Source organism: Amphimedon queenslandica, unplaced genomic scaffold (assembly GCF_000090795.2).
Source record: "Amphimedon queenslandica unplaced genomic scaffold, v1.1 AMPQUscaffold_13163, whole genome shotgun sequence".
In the NCBI taxonomy this organism is placed as follows: Eukaryota; Metazoa; Porifera; class Demospongiae; order Haplosclerida; family Niphatidae; genus Amphimedon; species Amphimedon queenslandica.
Window position 1 is genome coordinate 93,091 of NW_003546601.1, and position 12,692 is coordinate 105,782.

Sequence of the window (12,692 nt, forward strand, 5' to 3'; positions counted from 1 at the left end):
TCTAAAAAGAAGAATCCATTGCATCTGATAATGTTAAGTATCTTATAACAATAAAAAAAGCTATTAATTTTTAAAAAGTACTTAAATTGAACAGTCTAAAGAGGTAATAATGTCAATGTATGTATTTCACATCATCTCTTCAAGATTCTTAATTTCCTGACCATTACACCGATCAACTATTATAGCTTTCTTCAGTTTATGGAACCACATCTCTTCCAAGTATCGTACAATATTGGGTTTATGCAAGGATCACTATATCCATTGTATATCTTTACTATCAATTGAAGGTAAGGTGGTTTAGTTAGTGGCATGCAGTGACTAAAAAATTATCTCAAAAATTGTCCGATGTAAATGTATGACTGTATCATTAATAGCATTTGTTGACACAATACTGAGCAATGATCTTAAATTATCAGTGCTAGTATCAATATCAATATCAATAGTGATCTCATCTACTTTGATTGATTTCACTTTAGAAAATAAACAGAGTACATCATTGTTCTTATTGAAGGCCTGGTATCAGATAAATGATTACTTTGTTATTATATCGCCCACCTCTACTCATTTGAGTCATTTCACTCCACAAAATTTCCAGTGATACATGTATTAATAAACCACATCACAGTAGGTGTGTATAAGCATACAGGTATACATACATTACATACATTGTATGCATGAGTACATGATGTACATTACAATGCATGAATAGTAAAAAGTGACTCTGCCTAAAATTTGGTCATTTCAACCAATTAACTGTATTTTAGTATTTTTTCAATAATGAATGTACACTACCCAACTCTTTGCATGAATTTGTTTGCAGATTAAAGTAACCACAAAGTTACATTGTGTTTTATTGTGACCATTTAAGAGTTTTGTCTCTGTCTCTTTCATTTATTCATTCATTGAACTGTTTTTATTTCTACACAGAAATATGTGCTGTGTCACGTCATTCAAAGAAAGAAATAGGAAGATGCTTCAAGCTTATTCGTCAAGCAGCAAACCCAGCAATGAATACTGTATCAACTACTGACTTTATGGTTAGTGAATAGAAATAATTTTAATTCATTTTATTATCATTATTATTAGAGTCAAGGTATTGTACTAATCTTGGTTTTCCATTGTTAGTTCAGTTCAGTTTGGTATTGGTGTGATTGAGCCTGCCTTAAAACCACATAGAGTCATCAGTAATGATGAATGGTACTATACTCCTGGGTTGACAAATGGTGGATACAAAATAAAGGAGCTTGGCTGATAGGCTGAGCATGTTTAGTTATTCCTAGTGTTGTTGCAGAGGATAATGGCTCCCATGCCTACCTCAGTGGACTTTCTTGTGGTGTTGTCCTCGGAGAGAAGGTTAAAGAGAATGTTATTACCAGCTTGACATGTACTTATGTTGCATAGAAAGTTTGAACTGATTCCAATTAATTTTGGATTCCTTACAAATTTTTAAAGTTCCTCCCCATCAATATCAATGATTTATATTAGTTATTAATTATTCTCCTCTCAATAGGCTCCAGTCTTGATACACTAACAGTACTTGGTTCTCATGGATGTGATGTCATTCTCCTAGCTAATGACAGTTCTTTAATACACCTCACTCTTCACTCCTCCTCCTCCTAGCAACAGTCACTGGCTCTCTCTTCAGTCTTCAGTATAGAACCAAACATGGAGTCCTTCCAGTATGATGACACTCTTCCACAATATGTCGGGAAGTTGAACGACGTCCTTTTTAAATGGCCACTGCTGTTCACTCTCACTGAGGATGGGATTGTGTGTATCCTAATTAATGCCCCATGCACAGTCATTAGCCTTGGTTTTTTTTTCAAAAAATGGCTAAAAATTCACCCCCCCAATTTTTATTACATTTTCTAATACATTGATGTCCTTATGCTGTGTAGGAAGTTTGAGCTGAATCTGACTTAAATTTTTAGAGTTACAGCCATTTTAAGAAATTTGCCAAAATATAAAAAACACACAAAGCTATAGCCCATGGTTTTTTTTTTGAAAAAATGGCTAAAAGATCACCCTCAATTTTTATTAAATTTTCTGATACATATTGATGTCCTTATGCTGTGTAGAAAGTTTGAGCTGATTACGAATTAAATTTTTGTGTTACGGCCATTTAAAGAAATTCGCTAAAATCTGAAAAATACCCAAAGCTATAGCCCATGGTTTTTTCTTCAAAATGGCTAAAAATCACCCCCAATTTTTATTACATTTCCTGATACGTATTAATGTCCTTATGCTGTGTAGAAAGTTTGAGCTGATTCCAATTTAAATTTTTAGAGTTTCAGCCATTTTTAAAAATTTGCCAAAATTAAAAAAATAAACAAGGCTATAGCCCATGGTTTTTCCCGAAAAATGGCTAAAAAATACCCTCAGTTTTTATTAAATTTTCTGATACATATTGATGTCCTTATGCTGTGTAGAAAGTTTGAGCTGATTCCGACTTAAATTTTCAGAGTTACAGCCATTTTAAGCAAAGGCCGAAATCTGAAGAATGCCCAAGGCTTATGCATGTGTATAATGATTCTCCTTTCTTTCTCTATCCTCTCCTTTCTTCTTGTTATTTTTTCTCTTTGAGCTATGTACATGTACATGTACATTAATCATTAATAATGTACAATTATCATCCTTAACTTCATTATTATCCAGTGGTCTACAGTGTCTCTAATGCTATGATTATTGCTGCCATTCATCCACTGGAATACTGTAGAATGTTTAGCTATAACACTCCAGGTAAGCATTTACAATTTTATGATAAAATTAAAATTAAAATACCTCCTAAGGCTCCTATTCTTTTCATGTTTAGATGGTCCCTCTCTCTTACAAACTCTGTCTTTGTCATCATTTCATAAAATCTCTGTCTCTCCTGATCTAGGAGTGTCTCTTAATTCATTGGATCAATGTTCCCTCCCACTCAATGCACTGGAGACTGGAACTGAGACATAGTGTCATTCTTCGTTAGGAATAGAGGTAAATGATACTATTTATAGTAACACTGATACTATTTATAGTACAATGCCATTGATTGTCTCTATGCTATTGTAGTATATAATATATCATTGTCTATTGTAGTAATTGATACTATCAAGAGTGGATAATTATTTAGGGAGAGTGTCTAACCCGCCTATAATCTGTGATACCACAGTGCGTAAGTTTACATAGCATGGTTATTAGCACCAAGTAGCCATTCTTGCGTCCTTATACTGATTCAAAGTCAGAAGGCTGCAACGATGCTAGTGTACACGTTTGGTAGTGATGTAGTAATTCAAAAATTGCCCATTGCACAAAAATTTGTTGTCGGAATCAACTCAAACTTTTTTATTAGCAACAGACAGACAGACGTAAATAGTAATAATGATGTATATTGCTTTGCTTGGCTTGTCCCCTTAATGTTTTACATTCATCTTGTAATAATGTGTCATTTTGTAATATTGGGAACTGTGATTTCAATTGAATAGTAAGCAGATATAGAAGTGAAACACAACTGAGTGTATGAAAGAACAGCACGCGTATCTCAGTGATGTGAGAATGGCAACTACGCTAGGCTTAAAGAGGACTTTAAATGAGAATAGAATAATAAAGTAGAAGGAAGAAGGAAAAATGAATGAACCACAAACACAGTAAAAGCATGCACTTATACTAAAAATCATGATACATCATATGATGTCATACTGACAGTCCATTTATAAATAGAAATAACAATGGCCACAATAAGGATAACACACATTCATGTAATTAACAATAAGAATAACAATAATAATACATGCATAATGATCATTACATAACATTTGTACAACAACATTGATTACATAGTAATAATAATAATGGTATATTGTAGTTACGTGTACTGGTACATGTATGCATAAATGTCAAAGCACCATTATCACACATTTGATAATAAGTAATAGTTATAAGCAAAGTAAGATACTATAGGCAGCCATCTTAACAGAATAAGTGATGATAGAAAACAATAATTTCAATAAACAAAAGAACTAGGCAATCAACTGGTTTGATGTACAATATTTATCTCTAATGTAACTAGCAATAGATTTCTCTTCTATTGTATCCAGTGCTGTAGCTAATGATGACCAACTGGGACCTCCTTTCTCTCTCACTTTATCTTCTCCTCTTAACCAGGCAGACATACACTGTATCAGACATGGCTTGCATTCTCCATGATCCTTCTTAATAGCATTTAGTGTTGGATCATATAATCCTAAATGAAGTCCAAACTCATACCAGTTAGAATAACCATAATGATTGAGTATTGTTAGCTCTTCAATTACAGTATCAAGATCTTTAATATCTATAAAAATAATAATTAATAATGTGTATATACACTGTACAGTCTACACTCCCACTACTTGACAATTGTGATAGTACATATTATAACATACCTAGCTTAATTGCAGTTGCTGTGTTGAATTCTTCAGTTATTTCAATCACTTCCTGTACAATAATATAGTTTTTCAGTTGTAGTGTAGAGTAAAAAAATTACATGCACATGTATACGTCAATTACTGTATAGCTCTAAATTTTTGTAGGTAAAATTTTCGTCGAATTTGTCAGGTATTATTGTTTGATGAAATTTTTGTTTCACATGGATAGTATGCAAATTAAAAGCAGAAAATGACGGATATTTTTTTGAAGAAAATTAATTTTGACAAGAAATTAAGATTGTCACAAATTTTGACCGAAAATAAATTGGAGTCAAACGGAATTAGTAATAAAAGCTACATGACAACACACAAAGACAGTAATGTAAGAAATAAATTTACTTTTTAAGATGTGATATTATTGCTTGTAATACTGTATCAAACATTTTGTGAGTTAATTCTTACCTTAATATCGCATCCTCCTAATAGTGACAGGTTACTAATATCTGATAATGATTCATCAGGTAGGATCTCCTTCAATTCTGTACGTCTAGTACCAGTGGTAACAAGAAATGGTCATTGTTCAACTACTGCTGAGAGTACAGCTTTTACACTATACGTTGTCCTTTCTTTTGGTGTATTCACAGGATAGGCTAGTTCTTTAGGATCAATAACTAACTCTTTTACCTCTAGACTGGGACACGATTCTTTATAAACACTCATTACCTCTCCTATCACATCTCTTCTTAGAGACACCATATTGTCACTGTAACCTTTCTCACAGGACATCATTACTAGTACACACTGGCTCTCATCCACAATCTCTACCAGTGATCCTACACCATGACCATTAAACCAATAAAGTCCATTCTTCCAAAATGTACAATAATGATTTAAATTGTCATCTTCTTGAGGTAGAGCCATTTTGTAAGCAAGACGTAACGAGAGGACGTGAAAATATCGGGGAGGAAAGAAATGATGTTTACTAGTACACTGTAGACACCAGCCAAACTGGTACAGTTGACTAGTCATCTCATCAGGTCTATCAGTAGACAAAAGACATGGAAAGAACAACAGCGTTTCTCCTCTTTTTTCTGTCCCTCCCTCCTTCTCCTCTTCCACTGCTAACTGATGGAGGTTTGTCACTGTTAGGAAAGATGGATTCATTTGTTGACAGAGTTCCATGTTCTTGAGAAAACAGATCAATATTTTAGGATCATATTCAGGAAAAAGTCTAGTCAGACCAGACACACTAACAATACCAGTATTGCTAGCAATGTCAACGTGTTGTTTGAATGTCTCTGGAGCAAAGAGAATCCCATTCACCTCAGTTAGTAGTATACCCTTATTCACAACAACCCATACCTTGTCTTCACTTTTAAGAACACTGATCAAACCAGTTGAGTACAATGAATGAAAAACATCCAAGATGTCTTCTCTTTTATATGGTATAAAATAATCATCATTGTCCTTACCAGCAGACATTACATCAGAGAGGGTCAGTATATTCTCTTTCCTTTCCTCCAGTAGACCATACATCATGTGACAATGAAGGCTCAAATTCCTTCCATTTGTGCTACGAATGGACTCACAGGCACTAGACAACTTATTAAAGAAGGAATCCACACCACTCCCACCAAGCTTACGTCAATCTAAGGAGACACTGTCACACCTTTCCCTTACAATAATCTCCTGTATTTCTTCCTTTCTCATTCTCCTTTCCGCAGAATTACTTATCTGATCCACATGACTGACTATTACAATAACATGGCATTGATTAAGAGCTTTCTGTGCTTCATTTGTGACAACTGTTAGCCACTGATGAAGGTGTTTGACTGGTTCCTTCTCCAATATATTGACTACTATGAGGAACACACCACCAGAACCTTGTAACAGATTCTCAATGACATGCAGCACTGTGACTGGAGTAGTATTCTGAATGGCCAGCAAAATCATGAAGAATGATGTTACCCAGTTTCCTGTGTTTTAGTTTATAAGGAATGATACCAGCAGTACAGGGCACCACCCCTCCAACATTTCTAAAGGAACCAAGAACAATAGAACCAGTAGCTGTGTCATTGATGACGTGGCTAAGAGTACTTTTACCAGCTCCAGGATTACCCACAAGGAGAACGTTAACATAAGAATCAATTGGATGAGATGATTCTATATCACCAAACTTCTTAAAGATAGGAAGAGTATTAGTCCTTATTTTCTGTCCTGCTGACTCTTTAGCTAGTTGTAATGGTGTTCTCCCCTCATTGTCTTTAGCCAATGGATCACATTTACCAGTTGATAGTAAACATTCAACAGCTACAAAATGACCCCAATAAGCAGCCCAGTGAAGTGGTGTCCGCCCCTTCTTGTCAATAGTCATTGGATCACAGTTACACTCATTGATTAGATATTTGATTACATCAGGTGTGTTGTACTTAGCAGCTGCTACATGAAGAACAGTCTCACCCTCATTGTTAGTAGCCATTGGATCACAGTGATGATGATTGATCAAGTACTTTATGACATCAAATGATCCATGAGCAGCTGCTCTATGAAGAACAGTATCTCCGAATATATCAGTATTCATTGGGTCTAAGTGACACTCATCAATGAGATATCTCATCACATCAACATGATTATCTACTGCAGCATAATGAAGACAAGTCTCACCTCCACTATCTCTTTCCTGTGGGTCACAGTGATATTTAGTGATGAGATCCTTTGTAACATCTAACCAGCCATTCCTTGAAGACAAATGATGTAAACTAGTGTTATCCCTTTTCCCATTCCTTCTTTTAATTTTATTTGGTTCCTTAACAAATGGTAGTATGTTAACAGCTTTATTATGATGATCTCCATCCTTTAACCATCCATACTCAAACACTTCCCAGCACTTGTCCTCTAACGACATCTTGTAATGAAATTCATTGTTACCATATTAGGAATAGGAATGTATTATTTATGCACTATAAACACACACACACACACCATGACTAAGAGAGAGGGAGTGATAGACAGAGGAAATAAAAATTAATCAGACATAGCATGCACACCTACAGCCTCAGCAAATATGAGCTTCATATAAATAAAGTTAATGTTTTTAAAATCCTCATTATAACTATCAGAAAATAACTTAATCATCCTAAATGAGTACTTTATGTATTCTTACTCTTCAAATCACTAGCTATAAGTACCTCCCTCAGCTCCTCCTCTTCCTTTCCTCCTCCTCCCCTCCTCTGATAACCTACACTACTGTACAGTCTCAAGCTTCTTCCAACTGATCTCTAGTGGTACATGTAACAATGAGTAATGGGACAAAGGAGGTAACACCTGTTTAAAGTGTTAGTGTGCCTATAATCACTTGAAATTAAGAAATTAAATAAATTGCTGATTAAGAAACTCGTGGAGTGGTTTGACCTTTTGACACATGCTTTAAGAGTATAACTGAATTCAACTTCAGTGGCAATGTAATTTTAGGACTAGTACTGTACTAGTCCTAACATTACAATGCCACTGAAGTTGAATTCAGTAAGTGAATTGAAGTTGAATTGTAAATCCATCTTTACACAAAATAGATAAGGTCAAGCCATACTCACAATTAATAAATGACATAATGGCAATAACTAATGACAACAACCCACTAATGTGCAATCCAAACAGATTTTATTTAGTCCATTACATGCATAAGTACTTTTGATGTATGCTTTCTGCTGTAATCGATCCAGATTCGATTCCAGCATCAACGTAACGTCAGGACTAGCATAATATTGTGAACCAACCTTAACCGATTCAACTTCAGTGTCAATGTAATGTTATATAGGACGAATATCAATAAGCCAATAACTGTACAACAACCCACTAAATAATGTACCATTCAGGCAGATTTTGTTTTATATTGTCCATTACACAACTACTAATTTTTAGCATTAATTTTAATTAACATATTATTGATGATGCATTCAATTCATAGTCACTTCAATTTTATTATATCTGCTTAAATTAGAACATGCATTTAAATCTAAACGGGAGATCTCATTGTATCTGATAGTGTCAAGTTTATTTTCCCTCCTGTTTCTTTACTTGTTAATTTATCACAATAAAAAAATGAATAAATGAAAACACAACTTTATTCTAATATTAAGTTATTAGCTAGATATTAGTTTTGATAAGTATTTGAATTGAACAGTCCAAAGAGGTTCACAAATAATGTCAATGTATGTGTTTCACATCATCTCCTCAAGATGCTTTATTTCCTGACCATTACACCGATCAACCATAATAGCTTTTTTCAGTTTGATGGCACCACGTCTCTTCCAAGTATCACACATTACCATTGATAAATATCCATTACAACATCCATTGTTAACTATCAATTGAAGATAAGGTGGTTTAGTTGGTGACAGTGAATTAAAAATTATCTCCAGGAGAATTGACTGACCAAATTCTATGACTATTTTTAGTAGATCTATTTCATTAATAGAAACAGTCATATCATTTGCTGACACAATACTGAGCAATGATCTTAAACTATTAGTGTTAGTATCAGTATCAATATCAATAGTGATCTCGTCTACTTTGATTGATTTCACTTTAGAAAATAAACAGAGTGCATCATTGCTTCTAATCTTCAATGATTTCAATGCAATGTACTGAGGAAGAAAATTAGACTCAAGAATATGAGAGGCATCACTTACACTTGTATATAAATACACACGAGCTACATCAAGTGATTTTAATTTTGTTCAGTGTTGATAGCTAGAGGATCACTAGAATCAAATGTAACCTTAACCAATCTAAGTGTGAGAGGATAAGGAGAGAGAAAGAATGCAGACAGTAAGGAATGGACACCTTTAAAGGAAGTGAATGATGTACCGACTTTGATATGCAATTGCTTGAAACATGGTCGATACATTAGTTTTGATAAACATTGAATAAAGTCATTTTCATAAGTTTCAGACATAATTGAGACCACTTCTAAATTTATATGTCGTTGTATAACTTCTTGAAACTTTTCAGTATTTTCACTATCATGGTAATCCACTTTTAATATCTTAAGGTCACATTGCTGTTGAAGATAGTCCACTAATAAAGGTTCATATTCATTACACATGATGCACTCAACAGATGCTGCTAACTTAGCTGCAATGTCACAATTAAAAAATGCCAAATCATAGAAATTGGGTAGTGCTCTATCAGTAAGTAACTTAAGAGGAATATGTAAGTCAATCATAGTGACAGCTAAATCCGAGAAATAAGAGAAATAATCATGTGAATTCCAACAATTACATTGTGTTAATACTTTACTTTGGAATTTTATTGTAGTTACTCGACCGAAGCATTGCCACCAAACAACATTATGAAAGGTTGCCATCTTGATTCATCATATACTGATTCCTCAACATGAGTAAAGTATACAGACAATTCTTTGTTAGCTTCATAAAATGTAGTATAATGACATGTAAATATGTAACTGAAGTATAAATCTTTCCACGAAAGCAAAGGAATGTACTCATCTACACATGGTGACCAACAATCCTTACAGGTCCTTTCCTTGTAGAGTGTCTCCCATATCTCATCCATTAATATATCAGCAGTAACTGATGTACCTTCCAACTTATGTACATCTACTGCTGGTAGAAGGAGGAGGAGTTTGATACGAATAGAATGAGGTAGTAATGCTAGTCCGGGAATAGGTTTATCATCATCATCAAACAAGTTACCTATTAAATACAGGAGACACTGGATCAGAAGAGGAACTGGGAGAGAATCCATCAATAGTGTGTTACTATAGACTAGTGGTTGAATGAGTTACAGTTTCTGATCAGTTGGTAGATTATTTGTTGGTAACTTGTTGATTGGTGACACTGTGTCCTTGAATAAGGAACCTAATCTTTATATTGCAGTACTCTTGTGATGTCAGTAATGTATTGCACAATAGGTGTTAACTCATGACATGAAGTTATAATCATTGGGTTGTTATAAGTGTTACTGTCAGTGTCAGTGGTTTGCTAGAACAAGTTATGATGTTAATTGTTAATCATATCTTGCAAAATTGTGTTAACCAATGGTCACAGTGGCATGTACAAGTGCAAATTTGCCTACCAAATGAAGATCATTTCACCAATCAGTCCTCCACCAAATTTATAGTTGTGTTAGCATAGAAAATGCCTTTTTGCATGTATAGCAACCATTTTTCTACAAACTATAAAACTACATTTGCTGTATATGCATTTGAATATAGGTTGTATAAGCATACTTGTATGCATACATTATATGATTATGTGGATCTACATTACAATGCATTACTAGTAAAAAGTGATTCTGCCTAATATTTGACCATTTTACCCAATAAACTATATTTTGTGTTTTTACAATAATGAATGCATATACGCAACTCTTTGCATGAATTTGCTTGCAGATATAAGTAACCACAAAGTTGCATTATGTTTTATTGTGACTATTTAAGACTGAGTTTTGTCTCTGTCTCTTTCATTTATTCATTCATTGAACTGTTTTTATTTCTACACAGAAATATGTGCTGTGTCACGTCATCATGTTCAAAAAAAGAAATTGAAAGATGCTTCAAACTTATTTGTCAATAAGCAGCAAACCCAGTAATGAATGCTGTATCAACTACTAAAGCATGATTAGTGAGTATATTGAGGAAGTATAGGTTTCAAAGATCACCTGATACTCAGGTTAGTTGTAGATGAACTTGTTCATTATAATTTTAAAAATACTTTCATGCATAATTTATTTTTATTTTTGTAGATATCAATAAAGAAGAAACAAGCTATTATTCAATCTCCAAAATATGGTTTTTTAAAGAAAGACTAATTTTAAATTGGATAAATTGGAATTAATATTATTTTTATTTTCCGGGATTTTACAAGCATAATATTATTTTTAACTTTTTTAATAAAAATTAATGATAATAATTAAAGTTTCTGTAATTTTTATTGCATCAATCTCAAGGGCGTGGTGTGGGTGTAGTTGCCCTGCCTTAAAACCACGTGGAGTCATCATGATCATTATGTGAACTAGAATGGGTACTCCTGGGTTTCCTATGGTCGATACAAGATAAGGGAGCTTCTGCTTGGCTGATAGGCTGATCGTGTTTAGTTGCTCCTAGTGAGTCAGAGAGTTGTTCCAGAGGATAATGGATTCCATGCTTACCTCAGGCTAAGTGGACGTGTGGAATTTCTTGTGGTGTTGTCCTCTGAGAGAAGGTTAGAGAGGGAATAGTATTACCAGCTTCACATGTACTTATGTTGCACAGAAAGTCTGAACTGATTCCAATCATAAATCAATGTTCCGATGTGGCCAAAGTCCTTTGGCGGCTGCAGAAGTCCAACTCAGCCTAGGCATTTCTAATTAAAGGGGTGTGGTAAAAGGGTTAAATAGCATTGTTTCTACTTCCGGTCTAATTTTTAACCTAGGCAATGACCCCCAATGCCTAGGCCTGCTGCCGCCTATGCCAAAGTCCCTGTTCTATTAGTCATAATTAAAAGGAGAGATTTCAGCATTTTAATAATTTTATTCTCATGCATATACGTGTTCTTATATGATATAGAAAGTTTGAGCTAATACCGATTAAATTTGGATTTTTTTACGAATTTTTCAAGTTCCTCTCCATAAATACAAATTTTGTTATTAATAGTTATTAATTATTCTCCTTTCTCCTCTCAATAGGCTCCAGTCTTGATACACTAACAGTACTTGGTTCTCATAAAGGAGACGTCATTTGACTAGCTAATGACAGTTCTTTAAACACCTCCTCCTCATCCCAGCAACAATCTAATGGCCCTCTCTTTAGTCTTCATGGAGTCGTTCCAGTATGATGATACTCTTCCACAATATGTTGGGAAGTTGAAAGACATTATTTTTAATTGACTGCTGCTATTCACTCTCACTGAGGACGGGATTGTGTGTATCCTAATTAATGCCCCATGCACATTTCTTAGCATTAGGCTTTTCCAAAATTGGCTCCAAATTTTTATTACATTTTCTAATACATAATGTTTTATGCAGTGTAGAAAGTTTGAGCTGATTCCGACTTAAAGTTTTTAAGTTATGGGCAAAGGCCAAACTCTGAAAAATACCCAATGTTTATACACACGTACTTCTTTCTTTCTCTATCCTTTTTTTCTTCTCTTTATTTCTCTCCCTGAGCTTTGTACATGACTACATGTACTACATGTACATTAATCATTAATAATGTACTATTATGATCCTTAACTTCATTATTATCCAGTGGTCTACAGTGTCTCTAATGCTATGATCATTGCTGCCATTCATCCACTGGAATACTGT

General features: G+C 34.1%; 2 long non-coding RNA genes across 3 annotated transcripts; both read left to right on the forward strand.

The window, feature by feature from the left end:
- Window positions 1-1,254: 1,254 nt before the first annotated feature.
- On the forward strand, window positions 1,255-11,172 carry LOC109584810 (uncharacterized). Of its 2 annotated transcripts, XR_002186188.1 has the most exons (6): window positions 1,255-1,353; window positions 1,511-1,774; window positions 2,656-2,739; window positions 2,813-2,976; window positions 10,909-11,077; window positions 11,151-11,172. It is a non-coding gene; the product is annotated as an uncharacterized LOC109584810 (long non-coding RNA). The 2 variants fall into 2 exon arrangements; XR_002186187.1 differs by lacking the exon at window positions 1,255-1,353 and having other exon boundaries at window positions 1,501-1,774.
- A 162-nt stretch (window positions 11,173-11,334) lies between these two features.
- On the forward strand, window positions 11,335-12,686 carry LOC109584811 (uncharacterized). Its single transcript, XR_002186189.1, has 3 exons — window positions 11,335-11,608; window positions 12,072-12,309; window positions 12,634-12,686. It is a non-coding gene; the product is annotated as an uncharacterized LOC109584811 (long non-coding RNA).
- The last annotated feature ends 6 nt before the right edge of the window (window positions 12,687-12,692 follow it).